Consider the following 23967-nt stretch of genomic DNA (forward strand, 5'->3'; position numbering starts at 1 on the left):
CATCGATTTCGATGACGACGTTGCTCCAAGCGTGGGTTATTGAGGGGGGGGTTGCGACGGTGCCATTGCATGTGGCTATATGCAGGCCAATGCGTGAGCCGTATGAATTGCCACATGTGGGGTAGATGAGGTCCTCACATGAGGGGAGGTCCCGTGCAGCACGCTGGTGTCGCTGTATATGCGCTTCTGTGTTCTCCTCTCCGTGGTCTGCTCCTGGAGGTGTGCGATGCCCTCGTGGCTGACGGTGCGCCAGGTGTGGCGATCAGCAGCCAGGTCTTCCAGTGCAGAGGGTTGGATAGCACAGCACTTCAGGAGGGTCTTTATGTGGTCCTTGTAGCGTTTCCGCTGTCCCCCGGGAGACCTCTGAATCAGCCGGGGGAGCCTCTGGGCAGGCATGCAGATTACATGCCCCACCCAGCGTAGGTGTTTTTGTGCAAGGAACACTTGGATGCTGGGTGAATATAATGAAAATAGCCGATCTGTGAACTCGTAGATTTGCTATTTTCACCGTTTTTGCACAACACTATTGTGGGATGAAATATCATATATGTTTGGACTGACGTACTGCGTTCCTGCATAACGTCCGAGTATGATGATGTCACGTGCATAGCTTCTATATAATGTGTACATCATTAGTGACTCTTTTTGATACAGAGACAGTCATGGCGGCAAGACTAACTAATACTGTTCAGGAGAGGAGAAAAAATTATTTTCTTTTCTTTCTTTCTTTTTTCAATCCAAAATGAGTTAATAGCAGAGGCAGACTCGTCACAAACATACTAGAGCATGTCTGAAATGAATGTCAGAGCTTAAATTAACATGTAAATATGACGTTGTGAGCTTGTAGATCGGCTATTTTGGACACTGGCTCCATTGGATCCACACAACACAGGTTTGGAATGCACATGGTTTCCACCTGAGTGACAACTATATGATAATTCAAAATATACCAAATGGCCACCGGGTGGCAGTACACACTTTAAATTGTTCCATAAAAGTAAAGTGTACTGTCTCTGTCTCTATACATTCCAGCCGCACATACATGTTAGAAAGACACCAACCAGTGCCAAGGGGCCTCCAAGCAGCACTGGTGTGCACATATTTAAAAAGAAGTAGGCATACTTGTTTTAGTTTTTATTTTTATTTTTTAGTTTGGACACCCTTTTACACAAAAGCAGGCTCTTAAAATTGAGAGATAAAACTACATACAAAAACACATACTGTACAATACAATAGTAACATTACAATTCAATACAAGATGCATATAAACACTGTACAGGGGACAGAACAACCGGTGTGAAGTGAAGATGACACCTGTGAAATAATAGAGCTGATAATGAATTACTCATGATTACAGATTTGATTAGTTTTTAGCCGTCTCTTCAGGTTGAATTTGAAGGTCAAATAGTTGGAGGTCTCTCTTACTTCTATAGGGAGACTGTTCCAGTGATGGGAGGCTCTAACAGAGAAGACTGGTACTTCACAGTCCCCTCTGGTAGTTGCCCTGGTTGTTCTGGCACCACTGTCCCTTATTTAGTCTCTTGTTTGTGCTGAATCTGGGTTGTTGCTTCCATTCACACCCGGGGTGCTGCCAAGCACAACTCTCCAATCCTCTGCTAATGGTTCATGGGTGTCTCCACTCCATCCTTTGTGACCAGTGTTGTTTTTGGCAGCAAAATTTGATTTTAGTCGTAGTCTCTTGAATAGTTTTAATTTAGTTTGAGTCACATTTTAGTCACCGGGAATGTCTTAGTTTTAGTCGACTAAATATCATAGGATTTTAGTCTACTAAATCTACAGTTGATTTAATGATATGAGCCTACGACACACAGTATGGCACCCCCCTAGTACCCCTACCTTCACATTCAGTAGATCCTGTGATCTTTTGTTGCCAGATGTAATTTCCTGCGGTCTAGTAGGACTATAGTAAATATTAATAAAGGAATCGCCGTAACATTTTGTAAAAAAATTATGTATTTATCCCCATGTTCGAATGCCCCAAATATACACTTCTATGAAAAAAAGGAAATCATCATATATACAGTTAAATAAATAAATAAAAAGGGAAAACGTGTACAGTATGGAAAATAGGCTTTAACTTTTTATAGGGGCCACTTTCGAATTGCAGCCGCCCGTGCTCTTTGAGAGCGGTTTTGAAGGAGTCTGGGGATTCACAATTCTTAATGGCTGTTGGTAGGGCATTCCACATTTTAGTGGCATAATAATAATAATAATGAATTGCATTTCTATGGCGCTTTTCTATGCACTACGTGCCTACTCAAAGCGCTTACAATGGTTCATTCATTCATACATTGGGAGGTGAAGCGGCGAACAGTCGACGCCAGCGTCCTCACTTCCCACCCCCAATCCAACCCTTGATGCTGAGTGTCAAGCAGGGAGGCACTGGGTCCCATTATTTAGAGTCTTTGGTATGACCCGGCCGGGGATCGAACCCCGACCTCCCAGTCTCAGGGCGGACACTCTAACCACAAGGTCACTGAGCATAGGAGCAAAATTTATTTAACCCCTTGTTTGAGCCGAATCTGGGTTGCACGTGGACGTGGTTAGTTGAACTCCCTCTGGTGTCGTGATTGTGGACTTCGTTGACAAGGGTGTTAAATACAGTGGGTCTTTCTTGACACCTGAAACTAAAACATTAAGCTTATTATTTTCACAGTAATTCATTGAAAAGCTACTCTGGTGCAAACCAGTTGCCGTGGGTTCTGTCGCAACGTGGTTTGGACTAACGACTGGAGGTCACGTGCATCGCGGCTGGCCTAGGGTCCAATCCTGCCCGAGCAGGATTCATTGGATTTATCCAGGCAGACGGTAGCTTTTCTAGCTTTTCTAGGAAAACAGGAAGAGACTTTGCATGGCCCTTTTAGAATATCAGTGCAATCTGCCTTTTTAGAAGCAAACTTGTGTTTCTCAGTGTCTTGAAGATTGACATGGCTCTGATTGATCAGGGATACATGTGGCTGTGGAGGCCTTGACCAGGCTTTGAACCTGCAGTTGCTTGAAATACTGGATGTGTGAATTAGTGTAAACTTGATCCGCTTGTTCCACATGACGCTGATCCTGGATAAGTAAAGCAGAACCATGAGATCAGAGGATAATTCGGTCCACATTCGACTCCTGGTCTGTTGAACTGGTTTGGTCCAATATGACAATTGGTTCCAGTCAGAAGTTGAACTCCATCACTTTAGGCTATACTTCAGTATGGAGTTTTCTGCGCCCCTTTTGCGTGCAGGACGTGTGCACACTAATGTTATCAAACAGTTATATTCCAAACATCTTTTTAAAAGCCAACAACTTTTTTTTGAGTGTGTGTGTGGACTGGATACTCTAGTTCTAGTCTATAGGCTTTATTATGCTATGATTGAAAAGATCTCCCGAGAGTTCAGTATCCTCTGATGTTAATCCACTCAAGCCATAGATACTGAGTCGTACAACAAGTAACTCACACGCTGTTGTGTACAGTGTATGTAGATTGGATTTGTTTTGCAACATTTGTCCTTATTAATAGTCTAAATGTGTTTTACATAGAGGGTATGCGCATGCTTAAAGTGAATGGCACATCGAGTGGCAAAGCAACATGCAAACTTGCAAAGTGAGTTTAACATTGTTTAAAATTGTTTAATGCAATCAAGTAGGATTTTTCTGTGTGGATGTATGGGCTGTCGAGGCCAGAAAGTAGTTTTTTGACACTCAGTAGGCATTCCTGCATAACTTCCTGGTTTGATGATGATGCCCTCTATACTGTATGCAGAAGGCACTCAATACAGAACATTATTATCCTCTATTGAATGTTAATGTTCCATACTGTAGGCCTACTGTAGGCTTTGTGCGTGAGCGTGCGTGTGTGTGTGTGTGTGTTTCCTCTGTGTTGGCATCTCATTCACTCCCATTGGCTGCTGCGTGGGGAGGAAAGTCATGAATGGAGCAAGTGGAGTGGAAGTCATTTAGAGTCACGATGGCCAACTCTGATAAGTGGCGTTGGTGTTCAACTGCAGTGCAGCCATTCAGAAGTTCCAGACTTGGCATTCGTGTTTTACATTCCCCCTCGCTGGGTGTCGGTGTTGTGTTTTTTAAGTGCAGACATCATGAATTACATGCAGGGCGGTATTGTCATGCAGATATTTGAAAATGTCGTGGGAGGCTGTATTTAATGTAGTCACTGATATGCATAGAATGAAGATATTGTCCATATTTTATGTACCGTACCGTTTTTGTTTAATTGTATGCACAATCTAGACTGTAGCTCATCTGTGAGTTTTAGCATACAGTACATGATAGATACCACATAGGCACAGATCTAATCATCACAATGTCCATAACATACAGCTCATGACCTTTATCACATGCTATCTCAGTTCTGCTTTCGTGTTCCTGCCTCTCTCTCTCTCTCTCTCTCTGCACTGTACTGCTAAAAGATTCTTTAAAAAGGTATTTATCTAAAGGCCACACAATGTTGATTTGTGTAGGAATGTATAGAGCATAACATATTCCCTGATGTCATTTGGGCCTTTTTGGTCCCATTTTCTCCACCCAAACGTCCATGGGCTTAGTGAGCTCCATTGAGGTTGTTTGCAAATCCTGCATCCTGCCGTTGTATTTAGTAAATAAGCTGGTTTATGGACTAATTATGTTTGCCTGTAATAACCTTGTCGTGTCCCCAAATGTTATTATTCTTGTTTGACCCCCTAAGCACACTAAGATAGGTTGCTCTCATCTTCATGGCGGTCAAAACAGTAGTAGTGTAATCTGTACGGAATTGCCAATCAGTGTTTGGGTGAGATCGGGCTCTCCCTCTGACTCTGTTCTTTTAAGTAGGCTATGTATGGTGTTTTCACGTTTGCTCTTGATTGTGAGAAATACATTTTTTTTATGCCTTGAATCTGGTATTTTTCTTACAGTTGCCTAGTAACCAATGACTTGTGGGTGGAAAGTCTCTACAGAGATAGTCCTAATAAAACTCATAATTGTCAGAAGTGAACCACTTGCCTTGCATTCGGAAGTTGGAAAACTACCCGCCACCCTTTTTTTGTAGCACATTATTTCTTGATTCACTAGCCCACTCAAAAAAAAGGGGGGGGGGGGGTTGGCAGCTTGGCATGGCGCGATTTATTTCAAGCATGGCGCAGCGCCATGCCAACAACATTGTGCAGGAAACCCTGTGGTTTAAAACGGACAACATCAAAGTGCAAGACTTACACCTCTCCTAAAGTCTCTCTTGTAGCCCGCATCGCATGGTGTCTGAATCTTTTAGACCTCCATCTTTTTTTCGATTAATTGTACAGCACTCATTTATGAGTCTTATGCAATAGGGCTTTAAGCAACTATAGTCCACTAGTAAATCCACTAGTTGACCTTGCTGGTACTAGTTGACTAGTTGATAAGGGGGGAAGAAAACGTTTTTGTAGGCCTTAAGATCAGCTAGAATGCTATAGATTATAGTCACCAATGTACACAGTTTTTAAAATAATTTAAACAAAATTAAACCATTTATTTATTTTACAGTACAGTTAGTTAAACAACTAGTCGACTAGTAAAAATCACTAGAAGTGAAAGACCTACAGTATGCAGTGCACACCTGCTCTGAGACGGCTGCGTAGGCAGGGCTCTGATATATGCTCTGATATGCGTAGGCAGGGCTCAATGTATTCAGAAAAGAAGTGCACAAAGACCCGCACACCATCTGCGAACACTTTATTAAGGCAACATTTCGCTCAAAGACCTTCAGGCATCTCTATCGCCCGAAGAAGGTCTTTGACCGAAACATCGCCTTTATAATAAAGTGTTCGTATTGCAAGTGCAGAGACGGTGAGCGGGTCTTACAGCGCTCATTTATACCTGCACTCGGTTTCAACCCAGAAGGGTCAGCGTGGGGGCGAGATCGGTGGGCGGTGGAGGATTTATAAGGGGGGGGAGATAATGATACCGAAGAGGGACATCAGTGGAGTTTGAGAGAGAGAGAGAGGGAGAGAGAGAGAGATGGTGGTGGTGTGATAATTAAGTAGAGATAATTACACAGAGCGGTGGAGACTGAGAACAGCATGTGAATCCACGTGCCTTCCCTGTGCTCGGGCCCTTGGGGGCCCTTATAGTCCTATTAATAGACTATAAGAACTCTGCTTGCATGTCGCACTGGCTCACTAATATCCTACACACACGCGCACGCGCACACACTGTTAAATATAGACTCATTCATTAATTTATGTATTCATTCATTCACGTGGTATGCACACATAATATACTGTGCGATAACAGACTGGCTCATTGGTCCCTGTGGTGGCGGAGGGAGGGAGGGATGCTGTTATATACCATATACCTCGTGCGGCTCCCTCCTCCCGCTCAGCACGCCCCGACTCCCACGCTCCAGCACACTGGCACGTGGAATCTGCATGTTTACCACCGTGTTCAGTGCACTGCACGGCTGCCTGCAGTGAACATTAATGGCAGGTGCATTGATGCGCCGTAGCCATCATTTTGTATTTCTTTTAACCCATTTTGTGCGGGAACCCCCTTTGGTGTTTTCAAGCATTCTGTTCTACTTTAGCTATTGAAAAATAGCAGATCTACAAGCTCATAGCGCGCCACCAAGTGGCGCACTATACAAGCTTGTAGGTCTGCTATTTTTGAAAAGTCGTAAAAATGTGGCGCAAATCTTTTAATATATATTTCAGAGAGAAAATTTTTAACTAAAATATTGGCTTCAGGGGGGTACATATTTTGAGATGGGGGTCCGTGGCCCAATAGAGATAATTCTGGGGGTCCTTGACATGAAAAAGGTTGAGCACCACTGACATATAGCAACATGTTTTTTCAGAAAAATGTTAGTATTTAGAAGCTTTAAAAAAAAAATCGACCTCAGTCCAAAATGGGTTAAATAACGGGCTGTTTCACTAGGGGGTCATGGTTAGGGTTTGCCTGTCCTACTGAGGTTGTACCAGTCTGGGTGAAAGGGTTACCGTAACAGCACCGTGGTTCCCAACACTGGGTCGGGATGGGACTCAATTTTAGGGGTCCCTTATACTTATTTGTTTCCTATTTTTCCTATATTTAGTTTTAATTATTATTTCAAAACATTTTCTTAAAACATTCCAAAAAAAAAGCAAAGATGTTCCTGAATTGCAAACAAATCCAATATTGTTTTTTTTACCCAGTCATTTCATAAAAAAATAAAAGGAAATATTTTTTGAAAACAAAGAAGTATTGGAAATAGCCGATCTACAAGCTCACAACTAAGTGCAAAGCTATGCGTTGTGCGCTTGTATAGATCGCCTATTTTCACTAGTTTAGGGTCTGCTATTTTCCACTAGTTTTTGATCTGTTCTGTTTTCAGTAGTTTCGCGTCCCCGGAGAGACATCACATTTTTGGCAAAAGTCCGCAGCACAGCAGCCTTAGGCAATCCTGATGATTCAGTGGCAGATTATATTATTCCGTGTCTCTGGCTGCATGATTCTCTCTCTGTTGCGACAGAGGAGGGAGATTAATGGGAGGCTCAATGGGATTGAACGCTGATTGGAAGCACTGAATAGGTACAAACAAGAGCCTATTGTTCTGCTGCTGTGCTATTGTGCCAAACTTGAAAACCTTAACTTGACTAAACTGCGGCACTTGAACTGGCTAGTATTTTCTCCCATGCACCCCACTTTTACAGTAGCTTGGACTGGGAGTGTTGTGCAACTAAACTTAACCCTAAACCTAACCTCAACCCAAAACCTAACCCTAACCTCAGTAAAACTATGCCTAAACCTAACCTCAACCCAACACCTAACCCTACCCCTAACCTCAGTAAAACTATATGTCTAAACCTAACCTCAACCCAAAACCTAACCCTACACCTAACCTCAGTAAAACTATGCCTGCCCAGGAACCAATCAGACACATGGTAAGGCGGTAAGAGGAGCACACAATCATGTACAAACACATACTGTATGTAGACCTTTTATTAATCCCATGGGAGGGAAATTCATTTTCAGCTTCGGCTGCTCAGATGGTCACGCCCACACGCACACACGCACGCACGCACACACACGCACACACACGTACGCACCCACCCACGCACGAACGCACGCACACGCATGCTCACAGGGATCCTTAGCCGATCTATTAGTCACTCATGATGTGATGCGTTGTTGTTGTGATGAGCTTGTAGAGCTGCTATTTTTGTAGTACCACCAGCTGCCACAATGAAAGCGCACACACATACACACACACACACACACACACACACACATACGCACGCACGCACGCACACGCACACGCACGCGCACACGCACGCACACACACATACATACATAATGGACACATTCACACATGTGATCCAACAACCCCATCCTCGTCCTCTGATATGCTCTCTGACAGTATGACATTAACCAGTCATTTTCTCAGCAGCACCACTCATGCACACACACGTGTGTAGTGTGTGCGGGTGTGGCCATGCAGCGTTCTTCATCTGATTGTATAAGACGTTATTATAAGTGGCAGAATTGAGGAAGGGGGGGGCGGGGTATATTGCATAATCATCAGTGAAGGACGCTCTCTCTAGAGGAGAGACCTTGGGGTCACCACAACTAATAGGGTTATATATAGACTACATCAAATGTGTTAACCCGTTAAGACCCGGGGACGATTCTACAAATGCCTTCTAATTCCTATGTCGGTCATTCTCAAACTATTTCATGTCAAGGACCCCCAAGATTATCTGTAATTGGCCGCCGACCCCCATCTTTGTGCTCTGTAAGAATAATTATGTTCAAAGCTTTGCACTACATTTTCACGATAAAAAAAAAAAAAATAGCAGACCTATACAAGCTCGTGGCACAGCACTCGGTGCCGCGCTACGAGCTTGTAGGTCTGCTATTTTTCAATAGATAAAGCATAACATAATGCTTAAAACACCAAAAGGGGTTCCCGCCCAACATCTATGGGAATTCAGAATGTGGAGAAACAACCCAGGTATAGGTTGCATAAATTACGCCAGACTTCTGTGCTCTGTTGGATTTTATGATGTCCAGGTAGCTATTATTATATGATGCCCAGGTAGTAGGTACCTATTATTATATGATGCCCAGGTACCTACAGTATGCAACCCATGGCTCACCCACTTAAGCACAAATAACATCTCTCTGCAGTCGGGGGAGGAAACCTCATAACTCCAAAATGTTCATTTTTCAGGAAAATTTAAGTTATAGTGTTGTAACTTTATATATTGTCAATTACTTCCATGAGAGGGGGAGAGGTGGTGGAGTTAGTTGCTTTTTTTGCAGACATTTTGAGGGTCCACTGGAGTTAAGAGGTTTTGTCCAAAGCACTTCTTTACTACTTTCCATTGGTTAAATATTTTCAAAATGACACAGACGTAAAGGGTGTTCAATAGCACTGATTTATGCCGAAACCTCAAAAATTGAGTTATGAGGTTTCCTCCCGACAGCAACGAAATTATATATACCCACTTCACACCATCTCCAATGAACAGCTATGTGTGTGTAGGTCTGTATGTATGTCCCTATGTCCGAGTACGACCTATTGACCCCTGCAGCATGCTGATTGGGGTTGCAGGAGGGGTCATTACAACCCTCGTACTTAAGTCAACAACTGTGTTTGACCACACACACACACACACACACACACACACACACACACACACACACACACACACACACACACACACACACACACACAGTAACTATAACAAAAGTATAGTTGCACCGCTCAGTTTGCACGGTTGCGATTAAAAGAAAATGATATATATATATATATATATAATATATATATATATATTTTTTATGTATACTTTTCACCTTACAGCCATGATAAACATAATCAACAGCATTAGAGAGTAGAGTCACTGCTCTACCGCTGCGCTATATATACACACACACACACACGCACACACACACACACACACACACACACACACACACACACACACACATGCGCACACATGCACAAACCTGACTCTCAGATGCATGCATACTGTTACAAGACTGGTTCTGAACACATGGGTCTGTCTGTAGGCCTAATGGCAGCAGGAACGACCCCCTTCAGGCAGGCATTTACTGTATATCTCTCTTTGCACTCTCTCTCCCTCTCCCTTACACAGAGAGCCATTAGGCTGATGGACAGGAAACAGATGCAGGGTAGAAGGTAAAGTACACTGAGGAGAGGAGAGGAGAGGGGTAATTTCCAGTGATGGGAGAGGAGAGGGGTAATTTCCAGTGATGGGAGAGGAGAGGAGAGGGGTAATTTCCAGTGATGGGAGAGGAGAGGGGTAATTTCCAGTGATGGGAGAGGAGAGGGGTAATTTCCAGTGATGGGAGAGGAGAGGGGTAATTTCCAGTGATGGGAAAGGAGAGGAGAGGGGTAATTTCCAGTGATGGGAGAGGAGAGGGGTAATTTCCAGTGATGGGAGAGGAGAGAAGAGGGGTAATTTCCAGTGATGGGAGAGGAGAGGAGAGGGGTAATTTCCAGTGATGGGAGAGGAGAGGGGTAATTTCCAGTGATGGGAGAGGAGATGGGTAATTTCCAGTGATGGGAGAGGAGAGGGGTAATTTCCACTGATGGGAGAGGAGAGGGGTAATTTCCACTGATGGGAGAGGAGAGGGGTAATTTCCAGTGATGGGAGAGGAGAGGGGTAATTTCCAGTGATGGGAGAGGAGAGGGGTAATTTCCAGTGATGGGAGAGGAGAGGAGAGGGGTAATTTCTAGTGATGGGAGAGGAGAGGAGAGGGGTAATTTCCAGTCATGGGAGAGGAGAGGGGTAATTTCCAGTAATGGGAGAGGAGAGGGGTAATTTCCAGTGATGGGAGAGAGGAGAGGGGTAATTTCCAGTGATGGGAGAGGAGAGGGGTAATTTCCAGTGATGGGATAGGAGAGGGGTAATTTCCAGTGATGGGAGAGGAGAGGAGAGGGGTAATCTCTCTTTTGGGTCTCGATTTGGGTTAAAACACCAGTAATCTGTAAAAACCTGGCATCGGTAGCGCTCTAGTATATATATACATTTAACACATAAATCCTTTACATCACTTTAACACAACAGTGTTTTTAATCTATAGTGTGTGACTGTGTGTGTGTGTGACTGTGCATCATCATGTGTGTGCACTGTGCACGCACTTCACTGCACACAATCAAACAAATGCGATTTTCCGTTCTCCTTGTTGTTGAGCGAGTGTGCTGTGCTGTGCTGTGCCTGGGGTAACGTCCTGTATTCTGCATCGGTGTGGTGTTGCCGCATGCTTTCTTTCTCCCACGTCTCATACAATTAAAGGGAATAGAAATGATGTGTATACACACAGAGCTGTTACATTGCAACTGTGGGAAATCTCTAATTTACATAACCATATCTCTCTCTCTCTCTCTCTCTCTCTCTCTGTCTCTCTCTCTAGCTTTAGACATCTAGCGTTAATGCTAGCTAGTAGCTTTAGCATTTAGCAGGACTCAGTGCTTCTGAATGGAGCAGAGAGGTTACATCATCTCTGGAGGAGGGGAGGGGAGGGGATGCCCATTGATGAGAGCGGTGTTCCTGAATGAAGCTCTCTGCTCTCTCTCTTGTTCTCCATTCATCTCAGTCGTGTGCATTCACAGCAGTGAAAGCAGCAGTCCTGTTTTGGAAAAACAAAATAGTGCCTTTGCGGCGGGTAGCTTATGTAATGTTGATAGAGATAGAAAGTCTGTTAGTAGGTTAGTATAGGACTGTTATCCCCTGCAACCTCCTTAACATTTTAGTGAATTTCACTTGCAGCAAGCTCTGTGCTCCGTCTGTCTTTTTCAAGGACACTTGGTTAGCATAGCAACGTAGCAACAGAGGCACAGGGTACCCTGCCTGTGCCACACACACACACACACACACACACACACACACACACACACACCTTGCTGCTGAATCCAGTCAATAGATGTCTGTACGCGTATTTGGCATTGGACAGGACATGTCTTGTGTTGTGCTGACAGACAGAGAGAGCAAAGGCAGTACGGCTGTGTCAGGACACGCAGGGGGATAAAAATAGACCCGCCACGGCTCTGTTTTCAGCTATCAGGGACGCCTCAATGCCACGGCGGTGTCTTCTTGTCTTCTTGTCTTCCTATCCACTGTTTGTTGTCCTCTGCGGAGGCTCCTCTGACCAGAATAACACATCAACGTGCTAGAGCAGGGGTAGGCAACCTTGGGCACCAGTGCCAACATTGGCACAAAGGAGGGTGATCACTGGCACACTGGCAACTTGTGGCAAGGGTGTGAGAGAGTATTTTAGGTTTTAAATAAACTATTTAAAGTCAAAGTCAAAAGTCAAAGTCAAAACTCCCACATCTGTGTGTAAATTACATCCTCCATTCCACTTTCATTAAAACTGAACTCTGTTATTTGCCCTGAGTATAATGATCATTATAGCCATGTGAGAGAAAATATTTAGAGGGAGGAAAGAATTTGTGGTCAAGCAAGGTATGTTGGAGTTTTTTCACGTGGTGTCATTAAAATTAATTAATGTTGATATGGTACAGGTACATTAACGATCTAGGAAATACATACAAGGCACTTCATTTAACCCATTCTGGGCGGGCACCCATTTTGGTGTTAGCACTATGTTATGCTTTAGCTATTGAAAAATAGCAGATCTACAAGCTCATAGCGCGCCACCGAGTGGCGCGCTACGAGCTTGTAGGTCTGCTATTTTTGAAAAATCGAAGAACGACTGACATTTTTTAGAATCTGATCTCAGGTCAGAATGGGTTAATCAGACCAGTGTGTGTCCAGTGGAAACCTCGTATGAATCTGATCTCAGGTCAGAATGGGTTAAGAAGGTTGCAGACCCCTGTGCTAGAGCATGGTGGCAAGGATACTTTTCCCAGAGGGCCATATTATAATACTGACTTCGATATATATAGTGAGAGAAAAGGGCTGAAACTTGAAACGCATATAGTGCTGAATTGTGTTATAGCTGCAAATTATACCATACAATTGTAGAGAGCTGGTTGTCTAGAAATCTTTAAATCATTAATTATTTTATTGATCAGTGGAAAATGCCCCCCCCCCCCCCCACTGTCCTTTCTTCTCTGACGAGGTCTGCACTGTAAATATCACAGGTGCAACAGCTAATCGAACAATTTAATTGATTATGAAAATGTATACAATTATAGTTATTTTCATAAATACTGAAAATAAAAAGATCAACATGTCATAATGTGGCGCATTTTGAGCTTGTAGATATGCTATTTTTGCTGTGTTTGCCACCATTGTCAGTATAATTCTTAATAAAGTGGCTAATAATCATTATTTTAAAAAGAAATCTCTTCGAATTTTATAAGAAATACAATAAATGATCGTTCTAAATATCCGTTTTGATATGTTTTCGGGTAATTGCCCAGCCCTAGTAGAAAACATTGAACCTTTCTGATGCAAAATTTGCAGAATGTCAACTATACTCTTCATATTAAGTTGAATGAGTAATTAAACCCCTGAACTTGGATCACTATTTTTTTTTCTGCTGAAAACAATATTATATATTTTTGAGTGGTGCAACCACTCCAAGGAACAGCAATGTCCGTGTCAGCCTACTGTATGTGTTCACCTATATGTATGTGTTAATGAGCACCATAATGAGTACCAGTAGGGGCGCTGTTTGCCAGAAACAGACAGAGAGACAGTGCTGCACTGTTGCCTGCTAATGAGAGAGAGAGAGAGGAGGAAGGGGAGTGGGGAGTTGCACGGTTGCACCACTCGGTTTACACGGGTGTAATGTTTTTTCTGAATATTCGTCTATTTCTTGCACTACGCACACCAATCCTTGTAGTGGTGCCGGTCCACGGCAGAGTAATCTAAAAGGTATAGTCTTTGAAAGACACAAAAAGTGGCCGCATACTGTACACTACTGTACTACATACTGATATATCCATACTGTACACTACTGTACACTGATATATCCAAACTGTACACTGATATATCCAAACTGTACACTGATATATCCAAAGTGCCAAGAATGTAATAATAGGACCCAGAGAATATTAAATAAAGCAACAACCGCCGTCTCCAGGGATACCTATTATGACATGATTTCCCAGAATAGGGACGTGCTAGAGTTCCTGCGGTTACAGTCAGGCACACAAGTAACAGCATCTGTAGCTAATCAAACAAAGGAGCGAAGAATTAGATTATAGATTGAGATCATTATTAAGCCATTTTGGGCGGGAACCCCTGTTGGTGTTAGCATTATGTTATGCTTTAGCTATTGAAAAATAGCAGATCTACAAGCTCATAGCGCGCCACTCTGTGGCGCACTATGAGCTTGTAGATCTGCTATTTTTGAAAAATCGAAGAACGACATAGAAACATATAGCTTTTTCAGAAAACTGTAATTTTCAAACGGACATTTTTATAATCTGATCTCAGGTCAAAATGGGTTAAAAACACACAGTCACACACACACACACACACACACACACACACACACACACACACACACACACACACACACAACACAGCTTTTTAGTGCATTCCCTCTGGCACACTCGGTCTCTCCTGTAGTGATTCGAGTGGCAGACGGACAAGATGAGAGAACATGCGAGTGTCAAAACCATTTACACTGAAGCTACGGTATCTGCCGTGCAGCTGAGAACCACATGGAGGAACAGCAGGCGTGAAACCAGGCCAGGGGAAAGAAGCTGCGTCGTATTATAATATAAAGCATGTGTCTTAATGCTCATGAGCACAAATGATGTCGGTTTATGGTCTACGTATTATGTTAGACCCTCCAGAAAAATGTGATTCATGCGAGAGCATAATTTACCGCATAAGCAGCCAAGTGGTGCAGATTATGCAGGGGGTAAAAGATTTTGAACCGTAAACCGTGAGTTTTATTCGACGGGTGGCTGGAATCTCCCTTAGAGATAGGGCGAGAAGTTTAGTCACACGAGAGTCTCTGCTTCTTCGCCTGGAAAGGAGTCAGCTGAGGTGGTTCGGGGCATCTGGTTAGGATGCCTCTCGGGCGCCTCCCTAGGGAGGTCCTTGAGGCACGTCCCACTGGGAGGAGACCCCCGGGGCAGACCAAGGCACAGTTGGAGGAATCACATCGACTCACTGTGCCTTGGAACGTCTCGGGATCCCCCAGGAGGAAGTCACTAATGTTGTCCTGTAGGGAAGTCTGGAGTTCTCAGGTGGAGCTGTTTCCCCAGCGACCCGACTACGGATAAGCGGTTGAAGATGGATGGTTAAAATGGGCACATAATAGCACAAACTTCTCGCATATTTTGCCACTTCCCACATATTTCACTGCATGAAATCAACCATATTTTGCTACTTTTTGCATATTTCACAACTTTCAGAATGTTTTGCAACTTTTAGGCTATTTCCCGCATAATATTTCACAATTTCAGCAATTTCATCGCATAAAATCACATAAAAATCCTCATATTTCATCGCAAAATCAAGGATTTTATCCCACATAATCTAGGATTCTAGCCTGCATAATCCAGGATTTTAGCCCGCATAATCAAGGATTTTAGTCTACATAATCAAGGATTTTAGTCTACATACAGTAATCAAGGATTTAGCCCGCATAATAAGGGTTTTAATAATCAAGGATTTTTGCCAGCGTTTTTCTGGAGGATCTAATATGTGGCGAAGTGCACGTACTGTAGGCCTACGTGTCTAAGCACGCACGCGTGTGTGTCTCGTTCATCATGAGCACATAATATGCATTGGTTGTGTGTGTGTGTGTGTCTGTCCGCGCACACTGGGAGGTGATTAGATATCATTAGGTCAGCTTTGGTTACTTGTCTCCCTCTCTTGTGTCTCTTCAGACATTCTCCGTGACGCCAGTTTGACCAGACACAGTGTCTTCTCCACCACAGAGCCCCTGGCTCGTCAGACACCAGCATGCATGCGTATATACACTGTATGCACCCTATTTCTGTTTGTGCTTGTTGTGTGCATGTATAAGTATGTGTGCTGATGGTCGTGCTGGGGGGCTATTGTTGGCTTTTGTGTGTTTCTCTAACCTATATAGGAGTATAACTGAAAGATCCTCTCGATGAGACCAGCTCCCTGTTTCTCACTTTGAACTACATAGCCACTTATTAACCAGATAGCACGCACACACAAAGAAATACATCGAACATTGCTGATCTACAAGTTCACAACTGCAACACGTTGTGAGCTAAAATGGGGGAGGATATATATATTCCATCATGTCAGGGCAGAGAGAGGAGACAAAAAATGTGTTTGTCAAAGAAACGGAAAAGGTTAGAGCTAAAATATATGAAATCCGAAGTCAAAGAAGTACAGTAGAAAGGCTCTACTTACGTGGTTCAGGCTTGCCTTGAAGTAGTGGTTCATGTCTGGATTTGGGTCACGGCATGACTAAAAGGTACTCAGTTCCACAATCTTTGGCTCAGCATTCAGGACTTACGGTTATGGTGAAGTTTATATTACAGGTAGTGTAGTAGGAGATGACTGTTTTTATGTTATGGTGAAGTTTATATTACAGGTAGTGTAGTAGGAGAGTTTTTTTGGTGAGGGACTTGGTCTCATTTGATTTCCAGTATATCCCTGAAGCACCACACCGGGTTGCACCCATTTTGCACCCATTGTATGAAATGAGAGCATTCACACCATCGCCGAACCCCGACGGATGCACGCATTATATGATGCCAGTGATGTAAATAAATAGGTTTTCCATGTAATGAGTCCCATGATGCAGGGGTGGTATTTTAGATGAGTCCCAGGGACATTTTATGAGTCCCACTTCAACGACGTTAGGAGTCATATTTTGCCAATTTTTTTGGTTATAATTATAATGTGGTTATATTCATGTATAGAAAACAGAATAAGAAATTATTATTATAACTAAAGCTAGCAAAATAAACTAGAATAAAAAACAGTACAGTATTGATTGATTGATTGAAATATTTATTATCAGTTTGCAGAATTACAGTACATTTCAAGCACACACTCAATACAAAGACTGTTAACTGTGAGTGAACGAACCAATTAAGCACTACACTTGTTTACAAGAGGGTCCACCAGGTTCAATTCATCAAAACATTTAGAGACGTACAAATAGACATTTCTATATAGTCAAATAACATGTCTTAATGACTGTTGGTAGGGCGTTCCACATTTTGGTGGCATAGGAGCGAAAATAATTTAGTCCCTTATTTGTGCCAAATCTGGGTTGTACATGGTTCGTTGCACTCCCTCTGGTGTTGTGGGTGTGGACTTCGTTAACATTAAGGAAGTATTTAGACATGGGTATGTAGGGTATAGGTATATCTTGGTGGTGTATCGAATCTTGTGGACCAGACCCATTGCAAGATGCTGTACTCTGTCGTCAACCCTATAATAAGCCATTCCAGCCTGTCAAAGTGGGCAGGAGTGAGGTGGGTTCGGGGGGTGAGGCCAAGTAGGAGCCAGACCAATTTGTTTTGGGAGGTCTGGAGCCTAGTTTTAAGGGCCTTAGAGGTGCTGTATTACAGTAGTATTACAGTACTGCATCCCGTGGATTCAGAGGTCGTTGTTTTATTGCGTCCCATAACTATAAACTGCGTTTCAAAATGCACCCTATTGTAATCTCTGCGATGGCATGAATTGGAGCACACTCTGTGCTCCAATGTGTGTGCAACGCTTCCAGTGCAACAGAGTTACGTTAGGAGTTAGGGTTCGGGGTAAGGTTTACATTAGGGTCGGGGCGATATGTTTATGGACACCTGTTGAAGGCCCAGGCAGTATAGTGTCAGGGTTTGGGGAATGAACACATACAGGTCCCCACAACATCGTCACTGTGTTGTACGTTGTAATTTCACGCGTGTCCCCTGCCCTCCCTCCCTCCTCTCAGGCTGTTAAGCGGCCTCCGAGAGAGAGAGAGAGAGAGCTTTCCTCCGGTGGTAAGTGAACCACCCCTTGGCGGCGGGTGCTCCTTCTATATTTAGCTTCTTTCCATCGCGGCCTGTCACCCGTGCTCTCCTCTCCTCTCCGCAGCACTTAAAGCTGCTATCTAAAACTCTGGGATGTCCAATATCCTGTCCCGTCCCCCCCCCCCCTCGCCTGCACAGGAAGCTTTGGGAGGATGGCTCGGAGGCAACGAGCCATGTAGACACACGGAGCCCGGTGTGTGTGACGTCGTGCACTCCCGTGCGCTCCTGTCGTATAACAAAGTGTGTGTGTGTGTTGAATGAGGTCCCTTATTACACAAAACCTAAGCCTCTCTGAAACGGGAGCACTTTTATTGACTTGAATGAATGAATGCTACCGGGCAGGATGATGATGGCCTCTCCTCCGCCAGCAGCAGCAGCAAGAGTCTGGCTTAGTAATCGTTACGCGTGTTAAGCATTTGCCGGGACATCGGATACCTGGAGAGGAGGCTGCGTGCCGTCTCCCCCCCCCTTCCCCCTTCCCCCGGCCAATCCGCCACAGCGTGGAGGAGACGGACGGGGGCGACATGTCAGCCGAGTCAAAACGGAAACCTGTCTTTGAGAGAAACCTTATCCGTCCGTTCCCATAATCCCCGGTGTTTGTTGGCCCAGGCGCCTCGCAGGGTTCTTTCGGGGCGTGGTGGTGGTGGTGGTGGTTGGCTTCATGGCGGTTGTTTTGGCATGTGGGCGTCCAAAAAACCTGATCTCATTTATCCCATTTTGTGCGGGAACCCCTTGCTTTTGGTGTTAGCATTATGCTTTAGCTATTGAAAAATAGCAGCTCTACAAGCTCATAGCGCGCCACCGAGTGGCGCGCTACGAGCTTGTAGGTCTGCTTCTTTTCTTTTTAAATCGAATAACGACTGACATAGAAACATTAGAAGCTTTTTCAGAAAACTGTCAGGATGTAGAAGACATTTTTAGAATCTGATCTCAGGTCAGAATGGGTTATGAAAGATGGAAGAAGAGAGAGAGCGGGCGGGCAAAGCCTTATGACTAATTCAGGAGGATTCTCTCTTCGGTTTCCCTTCCTTCCGTCCGTCCGTCCGTCCCTTCTTTCCCTCCCTTCCACTTAACCCCCCACCCCCCCCACCCCCCTTCCTCTGTCCATTCACTCCTGTCCTTTTATCTCGACCTTACGCAACGTTCCGTGGGGTCGGAGGCCGGCCGCGGGGCCCCCGGGCTGTTCCGCTAGCAGAGTGAAACGCAACGCCGCGGCGTGTAAGAGGAGAGGAGCCCGTCGTTCCTCTCTAAGGATTGTCTGTCTTTTAAACTGAGCTTTATTGAGGCTTTGTCGCGTCTCGGCGTGTTGACACACTATACCGGTTTGTCGCCAAGATGGCTTTGTGACATTTAGTTAAGATAGAATGCTGTGAATACTTTATGCATTTTGTGGCACCGGTTCAAGTTCCTTCCTTTTGCTGCATGGCCTCCATTAGCCCCTTCTTTGGTTCGTCGGTTATTTAAATACGAGTTGTTGTTAATGACCGGTACTGTCGTGGGATTTGTTGATCAGTCAGACTAATTGATGAGGCAATATTCAGTCAATATTCAAGGTGGTGATGGATATGGTTTAACACATTGACTACAACTCATGGAACAGTATACTTGACATACTGACAACCATTTGTTATTTTGTTTTTCATACTTACTGTAAATTAGTATTCTTGTGTTTTAATGCATTTTACAGTTGAAATGCAGTGGAGTTTAGCAAAAAATTGTCAATTGACTTTCTATATTTTCTGCCATAAAGGATTGTACATACAGTATTTTCTACTTTTAACCTTTCAGGTTTATAATGTTACACATAATTATGAAAGGTGGTATTCTGTGGAATGGAACAGGTTATTTTATAGTGTTTTTAAATCTGTATCTATTCATCTTCCTGGGTCTGAAATAAAGATTGAATTGAATCTAAACCTAAATAGACAAATAGCCGTAAATAGACAATTGGCAGGGGATGTATATGTGAAAAGAAAAAAAACACTACACCTAACCCAAAAATAGGGCTGTAATTTGGGCCCCGTCATCACACATAATTTATAGGCTGTAGTGGTTTTGGCTGCTGTGCTACACTGCTCTTACGTTTCTTTCCTTTTATTTTCTATTTTATTTTTTTAATTTTATTTTTACAATGCTCGGAAAGCAAGCATCCTAAAAAATGTACCGTACTATTCCATTGCTACTGAAAACATGAAGACGGAACAACAAGGAGCTAAGCAGGGGTGAGAGTCTAGAGGGGGTGTTGCTGTAAAGGAAATTACACTTAAAGATATCAGTGTCGCTTAGCTACTGTATAGTGTTGTTTTCCTCGACTAAAACTAAGACGAAAAATGTTCGTCGACTACCTTTTTTCACTGACTGAAACTAAATGGAAACTAAGCTATGATGACTAAAACTAAGACTAAATCTATTGACAATTTCGTCAACAAATAAAAACTAGACTAAAATGTCAGGACTAGTGGTCAAGAGATCCAGTATAAGTCATTTTACACGTTGGTTGCATGCTGAAAATAGCTTGCATGCTAAATCTACAAGCTTACAACGCAGCTATTTTCGGCTATAAGTGAAAAAAACATTACGACAGCCTGCCAAAATACATTTTGTTCGACTAAATCAACTGTAGATTTAGTCGACTAAAATCTTATGATATTTAGTCGACTAAAACTAGACTAAATACAAACATTCCAGTAATTCAAGTAATTCTGGCTTCTGAAGCAGTTTTAGCTGTGACATTGTAGCACCACAATGTCCTGAGGCTGATATGTAACTAACTTAACCCAGGCTTGTTTCCATTCCAGGCAAACTTGGAAAATCAACAATGGTAATTGTAAACAAAGTGGAAATGCAAATTTGGAACTGAAGACTGAAGAGGGAGAGGAATTATACAAAGTAGGGTGATACTGATGACATCAAATCAGTTGAGCTGTTCCTGAGAGCTATTTCCATAAATGGCCCTATATGGCCATTTATATATTTCAAAACCGTTGTATACCTCATTATTACGATAGGTCTGTTATACTCGTTCATTATGCATGATAGTCTGGTGTTCGTGTTGTCACTGAGATTCACTCTACTCACAAATTCACGCACGTACGCACACACTCTCTCTCTCAAGGGTACAGCTGGTATCCTACTGGGGGTCTCCTCTGACTGAAACTCCACTCAGGATGCTAAAAATAGACCTAACAGGTCTATTACAGGTATCAGGGACACCTCAAAGGCAAACGATGCACTGTCGATTTCCTACTCTCTCTGTGTGTGTGTGTGTGTGTGTGTGTGTGTGTGTGTGTGTGTGTCCCCAAAATAGATTTGAGAGAGAACACAGGACACACAGATCTGATTATGTCCTTGTTATTCCATCTGTAATGTCCTTGGGAAGAGAGACATGGCGGTGGCTCAGGGGTAGAGTGGCTGGATGGTAACCGCAAGGTCGCCAGTTCGATCCCGGGCTCCCCCAGAGTTACTGTCCAAGTGTCCTTGAGCAAGACTCTGAACCCCTAATTGCTCCTGATGTGCAGGTTGGTGTCTTGCATGGTTTCCATCAGTGTATGAATGTGTGTGTGTGAATGGGTGAATGTAATGCACAATCTATGTAAAGCGCCTTGGATAAAGGCACTATATAAATGCACCATTTACCATTTACACACACTACATTATATCTATGTACCCATTATTTTAAATATTAATACATATTAGATAATTATAATGATGATGATGAAAATGCACTACCCACCCGCAGTCACTACCAAAATCTGTGAAAAGTATGAAAAATTGACGGACACAAACATACAGGAAATGTAAAACAGATGGATCCAATGTAGTTAATATTTAGTTACAATTTATTTTTTAATACTTTTCATGAGAAAAATAGTTATGCATCTCACAGACAGACTTAACCAGCTTTAACCATTGTGACTTTATGTTTGTTTGTTTGTTCGGTAGTGGGTACTGTATTTACGAGTAAGACGCGCAAACGCGGGAAGCGAACGCAGCTCGTACATATTTGGGTTTTGGGGGTACATATAGCTGCTTTGGGGACTCCTTATATGGTGCCCCTTTTGTGCCCATATATGGAGCTGAGTGGACCTGGCCCCTTTTGTGCCTATATATGGAGCTGAGTGATTGCTGATGCAACACACTCCATATTTGGATAGCGGGACAGACACACAGACAGACAGACACACACACACACACACAGACAGACAGACATGATCTGCTAGGTCTCATAGTAAGTGCTCACTGCGTTCGCAATGAGCATTGTATGTCTGTCCTGTTTTTCGTTGTGTATTCTTTTGTTACTGACAGAGCGGTGTTACTTATTTTGCCTCTTGTCTTGGCCAGTTCACACTTGTAAAAGACACTTCAGTCTCAATGTGGTTTTTACTGGTTAAATAAAGGTTAAAAAAAAAGAATTCATACACCGATGGCAGAGGACAGGAAACCATGCAAGGCCACAACCTGCACATCGGGAGCAATTAGGGGTTCAGTGTGTTGCTCAAGGACACTTCGACACTAAAGGTTATTACACACTGGCGAATTAGCTACGCGACGCGAAAAAGCGTCCCGAAAATGCAAAATATTTGCCCGGCGAATTTATTCGCGTCTGCCTATACAGTGTACACATCTATGTGACGCGTATTGTGCGATTATATTAGCCTCTCCTCTCCTCTCCTCTCCTCTCCTCTCCTCCTCCACTCCTCTCGCTTTATGTCATAATTGGTATCCTTTCTTTAATACGCTGCAGGCACTGCAGGTGTCGAAACGTTGGTTTTTAATAAAAGTTTTTTGTATCGTGAATACAAGCTGCCCTTTACAAGTTTTGTCTCCCGTTGGCTGACCTCAAGCTCTGGGTGAGCCCACAGGGATCGAACTGGCAACCTCACGGTTTCCATTCAGCTGTTCTGTACCGGCCACTGCCAAGTCTTGTAGTGAGGGACTCCATTTTAGGCAGGCCATGATGTCATAGGCGAAAATGTAACAACAAAAATAAAGGGCAGTCTACAAACTCACAATGAGGCGCCTATTTTTGTGCAACATTGTCATATGACAATTCATGCTTTTAGGTATCATCAGCGTGTGTGCGTGCCTTTTATATTTGTCAGCCTAGGCCATACGCACAGACTGGTTGGTTAGAGGGTTCCAACAACTTGGCATGCCCAAAAAGGAGGCAAAAAGGCTGGCAAAGTATTGTGGCGTCTCTGCTATATTTGGCAGCTTATACAGTATATGACATATGGCGGAGACTCTGTTACTTATACCCATAGAGTACTGAGTCTATTGTATCATGAAAACACAGATGTAACTCTAATGCGCCTATACTATTTGTGTCCTTGTATGCATATCCTCTGTGTGGACATAAATAAAGTAAGTGTGTGTGTGTGTGTGTGTGTGTGTGTGTGTGTGTGTGTGTGTGTGTGTGTGTGTGTGTGTGTGTAAATATCACAGATAAATAAACATGTATTATTGATAGAAATTGACTAGATTGTTGATATTTTTTATTGATTGGTTGATTGGAATATGTATGTCTGACGAGGCGGCTCGCCAGAACCGGGCCGCCCCCAAGGGGGTGTTCCCGGGGTCTGGATATCGCGGGGACCCCCAAGGGGTTATTCCCGGGGGTCTGGATATCGCGGGGACCCCCCCACACGCGGTGTTTAGTACTGTTGTTGTTATTATGAATTATTTGCTTTCATTATTTTTTACAAATTGCCATAAACAAAAGAAACATTCCAAATCAAATCAACCTGGGACTTCCCAGGCGGGCTCTCCACTCGGCTATGGTCCGCAGGAGGAAATATGGAGATACAAATGCTGGTTTATGTCTACGATAAGAAACGTAACGCAAGGCGGGGGACCTGTGAAATCCCAGGGAAATCCACGTCCTGTGGGCTGTAACCGGAGAGAGCACCGTGTTTCATGAAGCTGGGAGAAATGATGCGCTGTCACCGCGCCACCTCGCCGGGCTCTATAAATAACACAAACCAACGGGGGTTGTCAACTCCTCGTAATGGGAGGACAGGTTGTCCCCCACAGCCCACACACCACTAGCATATGCT

The 23967-nt window shown here is 43.5% G+C and overlaps 1 protein-coding gene across 1 annotated transcript in view; it reads left to right on the top strand.

Annotated features, from left to right (window-relative positions):
* Nucleotides 1-23967, top strand: part of poc1b (POC1 centriolar protein B) — a gene marked incomplete at its 3' end in the record, with an annotated part of 91917 nt that overhangs the window by 14771 nt on the left and 53179 nt on the right. The gene's annotated exons all lie outside the window — the stretch shown is intronic.

The sequence above is a fragment of the Protomyctophum bolini genome (genome assembly GCF_963924005.1).
Source record: "Protomyctophum bolini genome assembly, chromosome: 4".
NCBI classification, from domain to species: domain Eukaryota; kingdom Metazoa; phylum Chordata; class Actinopteri; order Myctophiformes; family Myctophidae; genus Protomyctophum; species Protomyctophum bolini.